Below are 9,163 nucleotides of genomic sequence, written 5' to 3' on the forward strand. Positions count from 1 at the left end.
GGCTGGCCACCCAGGGCAGCGTCGTTCTTTGGCATTGTTGGAGATAGGATTCTTTTGGGAGAAGATGCGAGAGGATGTGGAGGAGTATGTACATACGTGCATCATTTGTTAGCAGGACAAATTAGATACTCAGAGGCAAGGAGGATTGTTGCAGCCTTTACCGATTCCTGAGAGACCATGGATGAGTGTCTCGATGGACTTCATCACTCAGTTGCCACAAGTTCAGGGGTATAATGGGATAATGGTCGTGGTTGATCATTTTTCCAACTATGTTGTCTTTGTTCCAACAAAGATACCTTGTGGAGCCGAGCGGACTGCGGAGTTGTTCTTTAAGAACATAGTGAAGTATTGGGGGATGCCATTAAGCATTGTGTCGGATAGAGATCCGCATTTTACAGGTAGATTTTGGACCACATTGTTCAAGTTAGTCGGGACAGAGTTGTTGACGAGTTCGAGTTACCATCCGCAAACAGATGGGCAGACCGAGAGGATCAACGCATTACTGGAGGACTACTTGAGACATTATGTGACAGCTGATTAGAAGAATTGGCTTGAACTCTTGGATATTGCTCAGTTCAGTTACAATATTCAAAAGAGTTCTGCGATGGGGTATAGTCCATTTGAGTTGGTGAATGGACAGATGCCGGTTGCTCCGCATACCGTAGTGACAGGAGGTTTTTTGAGGAGTCCTCATGCGAAGAAGTTCATGAAGGCTTGGGATGAGACCTTGGAGTTGGCATGGTTGCACTTGCATGTAGCTGCAAGGAGAATGAAGAAATGGGCTAATCAAGGAAGATGAGATGCGCACTTCAGTGTGAGAGATATGGTGTTTCTCAGGATTACCAGGGAGCAGCTTCAGCCAGCCAAGGGGACTGCGAGCAAATTGACATGGAAGTATGAGGGACCATTCCGAGTGAAGAAGAGAGTGGAGGAAGTTGCTTATGAGCTGGAGCTTCCGCACCATATGCACATGAAGCATCTGGTTTTTCACATGATTCAGTTGAAGAAATGCAGACTTGATGTTGATCATCTAGAGAGGGTTGAACCACCGAGAGGACCAGCCAGGATTGTGGACAAGCCAGGTCTGGAGTTGGATAAGATTTTGAGCTACAGAACTACAGGGATTGGTTTTCACATGAAACGGGAGTATCTTGTCAGATGGAAGAATGCACCGGAAGAGGAGAGCTAGGAATCGGAGGACTCGCTTTGGAGATGGAAGAAGAAGATTCAAAGTATGAACGAAAGATGTTGAGGCAGTTAAGATTGTCGAGGGCGACAATGATTTCGAGTGGGGGAGGATGTAACGCCCTGCGGTCGTTGGACGACCGGGCGCGCGCTCCACCTACTCTGAAATGCGACTAAGGCATGAAACTTGAACCGCGAGCGACCAAAGGCGTAGCATATGTGCGGATGAATTGGAATTCGTGGGTTTATAGGGCGAGTTGGAGGAGCTCGTCCACGAGCCGATCAAGGTGTGATGGCAAACGGAGGGTGAACCGGTGGGGTGGTCCTGAGCCATGGGCGGGCCGACCACACGATGACATTGTATATCGTTTGAAGGCGTGTCGGTTGGAGGCTTAATTGAAGTGTCGTCCAGGGCGTAGTGCTACACGACAGTAGCATATATATATGCGTAGAAGAGTTGGCATTTCAACCATCGAACTTGGCTCGGTCAATCGAACAAGGAAGAGGCGCAGAAGTGAAGGTATAGCTGCAGCGTGGCGCAGTTCTAATGCGCCCGCACGTCGGGTAGGATACATGAAGGTTTCCGCAGATTGTAGTTCGGTTGGAGCGCGGGTGGAGGGTGCGATAGGGCGCCCACCCGCCGAAGTATTGTGTGAGTTTGGATTGCGTTGGGCGTGGGTCGTGCACGGGCGCGCCCGCCCGTTCGGCAAGGAAACTCGTGTTGATTTGTATTGTGTTTTGGGTGAAGTCATGGTGAGACCACCGTGCGCTCTTGCACGGGTGGGCGCCCGACTTGGATGTAAACGCCGGTAGAGCCAAGCTCCCGGTAATTGTACAAAACTCTCTCATATATAATAAAAGATTACTCTTGCATATGATTGTGTTTATGCTGTTGTTCATGATGTCTTTATATTAATGGTTTCTACACATTAATATGTTTTTCATGTTATATGATCAATGTTAAGGCGTAGTTCATAAAGTAATATGACAATGCTGAATGTTAATTACTTAGGCGGTGCCGCACCCAACCAATTTAACGAAAAAAGAATTAGGAGTGTGACAGGATATCAACTTCTCCACACACTGCAAACATCCCTGCAACATATGTAGAACCACCGTCTCCATCATGTCTCGTCCCTTCGTAGGTTGCCTGTCAAGATACTCCACCTGATATGAACACATCTCTGCACATTGGTACCCCTCATGACTCGAACTAGTCGGGTGATCAGTCCAACTGTCACGCTCAAATCATAAGAATGCACATCCTTATGTCCCCATCAGTCTTTCCCTGACTTCTGCTACATCTCGGACTCATCAAGAATCTATCCAATTCCCATGCTCAGGTCCATGGAATCTCCATCCCATCTGCAACATGTTCAGCTCATGGCCTTGTTGCACAAGAGTGTACAACCTCTCCACCAGCTCATATGTCTCCATGGCACAACAGCATCTGCACAACATCCTTTGCTTCAGCATTCCCCATAGAATGTCCATGAATGACACCTCTACACATGCTCCTGCATAATGTCCCTGCATAACTGTCATGCTCCATGTCTCCAACCTGATGTCCATGACTCTAGTTGTCCATGATGTCCAACCCATGTAGACTCCATCCCAACATCTGGCCATCTGCATCTAAGTCTACAATCTGTCATAAAGAAGCCTCCTCCCAAGGCCCCTTGTTAAGTTGGTGTAGCCCCTCCCAAACAAGGTCCCTACACCAACCCATCTCCAAGGTTGTCTATAGAGAAAGGAGGGCCAGGAAGTTTCCTCCCTGACTCTCATCCACCCATGTATCAGATTGATGTTGTGTCCTCAAGTATCTGTGCACAGCCTCAATCTCCTCACATGTACACCCAAGCTCTCTAAGCTTGTCCTTCGTCAACTGAAAGTCATATATGCCCATAGCATACCTGCAAAAGTCCACTATACCAGCCAGATCTCTACCTGCATAATCTTCATCAACCACTACCTCTGAAGTAGTACTCAGACTCCCTTCTTTCGCAACTCCATCGTGAAGATCATCAGTAGAAGATGTCTTTTTCAAGTGCTTCAAGGTTCGTGAGACTGCCCTCTCACTTACTTCATTCTTCCTCGCTCTTGCAACGAAGTCAATCAGCTTCCCTTCCTTCGTTGTTTGAGTCATACTCCCAAGTCCTCTTTGCTCCACATCCTCATGCTTCACATTCGGATCTTTGGGATACAAAGTCATAGAATTCATCCTCGGTCTATACCCCAAGCAACTCCTTCTATTAATTGGAACCATCATGGTTCTTCCCTCAGCTGTGATCAAGAGAATGTCCCGATCCACCATTGGTATGGCTTGTGAAAGCCTCATGAAATCTTGCCCCGGAACCATAGAATGATCATCCATGTCCATGATCCTCAAGTCCAACTTTCCAAACCACGATCCCACTCTCACCTGAGTGTTCTCCATCACACCAATAACAACTTTCATGGTAGAGTTGACAGCTTTGAAAGCACTCCATTCCCTCTCCATCTTTGCTTTCTTCCCAAAAGACTTTGCTTCTTTCCTGCTTAAGAAGTTATGAGTAGCTCCCGTATCCACCAAAGTTGCAAATCTCTTGCCCTTCACGGTCACCTGCACAAAACTCAGCTTCAAGGCACCACCTCCTTCTGTCGGCTTTGTCTTGTGTCTCACATCAGCAACCTTCTTCAAGAATTTGGCCTCAGAAGTGTCAATTGGCTTGTGCTCCAACTTGACATTCCTCCTAAGGTACTTCACTTCCTTGCTTGGCTCTTCTAAGCAACTTGATCCTGGCTCAGCTTGATTCCCATCAAGCTTGTCCTCCATCGTATTCTGTTCAAGTGCACCAACCAAGTACCCATTGACTACTTCCATAGAACTAAGCTTCCGAACATCCTCTGGATTGTCTCGGTAGTGAGTTCCCATCCTGTCAATGTAGTTGAGCTCTTCCTGCTCAATTACAACGATCTTGTTACCAAGAAGCTTCTTGTTTGTCTCTTCCTCAACTTGCTTGATTCGGCTTCCACCATGGCACTTTTCTTCCTTAACCGAGCTCTCTCATCCAAGAGCTCTTGAAGACCAAGACCACTTTGTCGGATCTCCTCATCAAGTTCCTTGAGTTCAACATCTGTCGTACTTTTGCATTGGCTTTTGATTTCTTCAAGTTCCCTCCTTAGTTCCAAACATCTTTCCCGAATCCTCATGTTCTCAGCCTTCATCGAAACCCAGTTAGAACTCCATCGACCTATCTGTTCCAACACTTTGTACCGGAAGACTTCACCTGCATCATGGCTAGATTCACCTGTCATAGGTTCATCCACCATCTTTGCCTTTCAGCCTTCTCCAAGTTCCCTGCAAGACATGAACCAGCACTTGTCCCACTTGTATGTGAAATCAACTTCCTTCACCTGCAAGTACCTGTCACAAGCAACCCTGATCAAACACCACTGTCAAGTGTTTACACACCTGCTTCACCCAGCTTCCTGCAAGACTCCTCCAAGTCTTCAGACTAGCTTTGATACCACCTGTCACGAAGTGTAGGTGTGTATCAGCTTCAATGCTTCAACACCAGCACCAGCTCCCCGGCACTAGCTCTGACACAACTTCTCTTTTAGATTTTGTTTTTTCACTTGTATAAATAGAATTCTTTTTAGAAAATTGATCAATATTATTGAAAGATACAGTTAAAAGTTATAGGCCTAGAAATGATACTAGTTTCGACTTTATAAATTTTGATAAAGAACGACTTTTAGTGGGAAATTGTTTTGCATCAGTCCAATGAAAGGTGTCAATAATAAAACGAAGATTCTCAGCGGAAAATCTCTTTCCAAAAACTCTATTATTGTCGTCCAGAGCCATCTTAAGGAAACGATGATTTCCTCCCCACTTAGGAAACTTCAACGTTCAGGGAATGATCCAATGATACACTTTAACTTAAAGAGTAAGGGGTCTCATCACGAGCTGACTTATCATGATCATAGATATTATAGCTTGTTGACTTTGTCAATACTGCATACCACAACAGGGAAATGACTCAAGATTGTTACAATCAAAAGACAAGGGGTCTCATCACGAGCCAGCTTGTTCAGCAAAGCTATAAATCAGTGAATGAATGTGTTATAAATTGGCTACCAAACCAAGACATTGTGCTTTAAGGGTAAAAAAGAAAATGAAAGCAATAAGTGTGGATATGGATTTCTCTTTGAAAATTGTAAATTTCTCTAAGTAGTACAGGATCATTGTTGGGTAACAGGTAACCCTGTCGAGGCTATAAACGCTTGCTGGTAGCAGACGCTCTACCTACGACAAATGAGCATATTCAAAACTGATTTACAGAGAAGGCTTTGTTTTTATCTGTATAAACCAATGTAATGACTGATGTAGATAAAAGGACTAGCTTGAGGGAGTAAATAATCAAAGTTGAAAATAGAAGAAACAAAATATCATTGATAGGTAAAAACAAAATGTACTTTGTCTTTCTATAATAAAGTTTAATTTTCTGGAAAATTTTCTGTTTTGGAAGTTTAGAAAATTCAAAAGAAAAGCAGAGATAATTGGTTCTTCCAAGTAAATCGCCAATTGTTGTGGCCAGCAACAACACCCTTCTTATTTAGTGTTATTACTAATACTAAATAAGTGGGGACCCTTAGTCAAAATTAAAAAAAAATCAATTAGTGCTTGTATTTCCTTTTTCAATAAAACTTACTGTAAAAAAAACTTAAGAAAATACCCTTGAAAAATCTAAAAAAGCTTAAGTTTTATGATAAAGTAGAATTATTCCTTAGGAAATATCACATCGCAAAAAGATAATAGGATACCTCCTTGCAAGCCGAATTCTAAGACTGTGAGATCGCGATACGGGACTACAAACATATATCGCATCACATGCATCAAAGGCCACTTATGCTCAAAAAACTTTAAACTACCAATATGTGATGGCGCATATCGCAAATCACATTTCGCAGAAAACATATTAACAAAAATTGTCATATGCCACGCTCCTGCGGTATTACGATTATGCGATATTGCGATATTCCGATTTTCCGATTGAGCGGCAATGCGATAATGCGATATTATGATGAATTTGCGATATAGCAAGCAAGTGATATGGTGATTCTGCGATGTTGTGATCTGCGATATTGCGAAGCAAATCGCAAAATCGCTTCATCGCAAATCTTTCGGGCTCATTGTTCAAAAAAGTATTTTCCATAAACCGAGACCCGGTTATGCGCTTTAATGCTAATTAAATGAGTTAGTTGCCGATCATTAATGAAATAGGGTTTTGTGCTTATCAAGAAGTCATTTCACGTAAGGTGGTATATTTTATACGTCTTCAGCATTTAAGACTTTCCCGTCACCTTTCTTATCATTATTCTCACTTCACTTGTAAATTGCAGGAACGGAGAGCAAAGAACGATACAAAGCAATACGCAGAATACTATGGGAAAGAAAGGCAAAGCCCCGAGCTTTGAAGAGAAAGAAATGGCGCCCTTGTATACAGACACCGCCTGTAACAGAGACGTTGGTATTGCTACCTGGGAAGGCATGTACAATCTACTTGAGGAAGAGAATCCCAAAGTAATGGAAGTCGAGGCTACTGCAGGCTCACATAGTTCTTCTGAGGCGTCCATCACAGAACTGGCTTGTTCATTCTTACACAGGATAGCGGCGAGGCCTAGAATTCTTCCATACACAGACATGATTAAATGGATACTAGACAGCACGGATATCAGAGATAGACAATTTAAGACTCAGGGTCAAAAGCTTACAGAATCATTATTTTCACAAAAATTGAACTTTATATTCGCTAAAAGAAAACGCGCAAAGGGTGAAAAACGCACCAAGGAAGCCCGGATCAAGAAACGGAGGCAGTTTCCGATGCATGATTAGCGCCTAGCACTGATCGCGCATCGCTGGGCAAAACTTATTGAAAAGGAAAGCTTTTGAGTGCTCAGTCACCTGTAAGCCCAGAAATTTGTTAAAAAGAACACTAAAGGTAAAAGAAGTAAAACTTAAAGCCACACAGCCAATGGATGACTCTCAAGTGTATCATCAATTATGCCAAGAAGATGGCGCCAGCTCTTGCCGATTATGTTTTCGTGGCACAGCTAAAATCAGAAATCAGTCAGCCGACTCTTCTCAAACAGATGCTGAACACGTGCGACTTCAAGGAGGAGATACAGAAATAGTTAGTAATTTTAATTTTAGATTTAGTTTTAGTTTTAATTTTGTTTTATTTTTGCCCAATGTGAGGACGGTCATTTAAACCGCATCCTACGTTTTTGTAATAAGTTATTTTTAGATTTAGTTAGTAGTATTTAAGCCCTTCTCATGCATTTAGAGAAGGGTCCTGAAATTTGTCAAAAACGTATCCCCGGAACATGCACTTTTGTACCCTTTGTGGAGTTTTTGATGAATGAATGGAACAGGATTTATCAGTATCTGTATTTAATATATGCTACTGATGTTGCACTTCTGTACTCTTAGTGGATGTTGGGTTACGAAGAGATAAATCATTTAAGTATGGGGGATTATATTAGATATCATTTTTGGGATTCAATTGCGTTAAGTAAGTCATTCAAACGTATGACCATTTCCATGAGAGGTAGTCGTAACTGACTAATTTCTCATGATTTTTGAATAGTTCACTTAGCACTCATTGCATCGGGTGATGCTCACAGGGGTGAAGAAGTGGGATTGAAACTAGTGAAATGTGGAGAACGAATCACATAGCATCAATCATCACTTCCGGGGCTTGCACCCGGTAACCAGGACTTCCCAGGAGGTCACCCATCCCAGAACTCCTCTGGCTCAAGCGCGCTTAACTGTGGAGTTTTTCCCACAATCAAGCCCACTTAGCTTGCTACCCCATTTGCAAAACCTTAGCAAGTATTGTGCCTCATGAACCATTCAAGTAGAGATCCCTTGACTCTTTTTGAATTTAAGTATGGGGGATTTACGCAGTGCATTATATTAGATATCATTTTTCGGATTCAATTGCGTTAAGTAAGTCATTCAAACGTATGACCATTTCCATGAGAGGTAGTCGTAACTGACTAATTTCTCATGATTTTTGAATAGTTCACTTAGCACTCATTGCATCGGGTGATGCTCACAGGGGTGAAGAAGTGGGATTGAAACTAGTGAAATGTGGAGAACGAATCACATAGCATCAATCATCACTTCCGGGGCTTGCACCCGGTAACCAGGACTTCCCAGGAGGTCACCCATCCCAGAACTCCTCTGGCTCAAGCGCGCTTAACTGTGGAGTTTTTCCCACAATCAAGCCCACTTAGCTTGCTACCCCATTTGCAAAACCTTAGCAAGTATTGTGCCTCATGAACCATTCAAGTAGAGATCCCTTGACTCTTTTTGAATTTAAGTATGGGGGATTTACGCAGTGCATTATATTAGATATCATTTTTCGGATTCAATTGCGTTAAGTAAGTCATTCAAACGTATGACCATTTCCATGAGAGGTAGTCGTAACTGACTAATTTCTCATGATTTTTGAATAGTTCACTTAGCACTCATTGCATCGGGTGATGCTCACAGGGGTGAAGAAGTGGGATTGAAACTAGTGAAATGTGGAGAACGAATCACATAGCATCAATCATCACTTCCGGGGCTTGCACCCGGTAACCAGGACTTCCCAGGAGGTCACCCATCCCAGAACTCCTCTGGCTCAAGCGCGCTTAACTGTGGAGTTTTTCCCACAATCAAGCCCATTTAGCTTGCTACCCCATTTGCAAAACCTTAGCAAATATTGTGCCTCATGAACCATTCAAGCCCCGGAAGTGATGATTGATGCTATGTGATTCGTTCTCCACATTTCACTAGTTTCAATCCCACTTCTTCACCCCTGTGAGCATCACCCGATGCAATGAGTGCTAAGTGAACTATTCAAAAATCATGAGAAATTAGTCAGTTACGACTACCTCTCATGGAAATGGTCATACGTTTGAATGACTTACTTAACGCAATTGAATC

Source organism: Pinus tabuliformis, chromosome 3_1, assembly GCF_031772625.1.
Source record: "Pinus tabuliformis cultivar Carrire ecotype Pingquan chromosome 3_1, CPIR1, whole genome shotgun sequence".
In the NCBI taxonomy this organism is placed as follows: Eukaryota; Viridiplantae; Streptophyta; class Pinopsida; order Pinales; family Pinaceae; genus Pinus; species Pinus tabuliformis.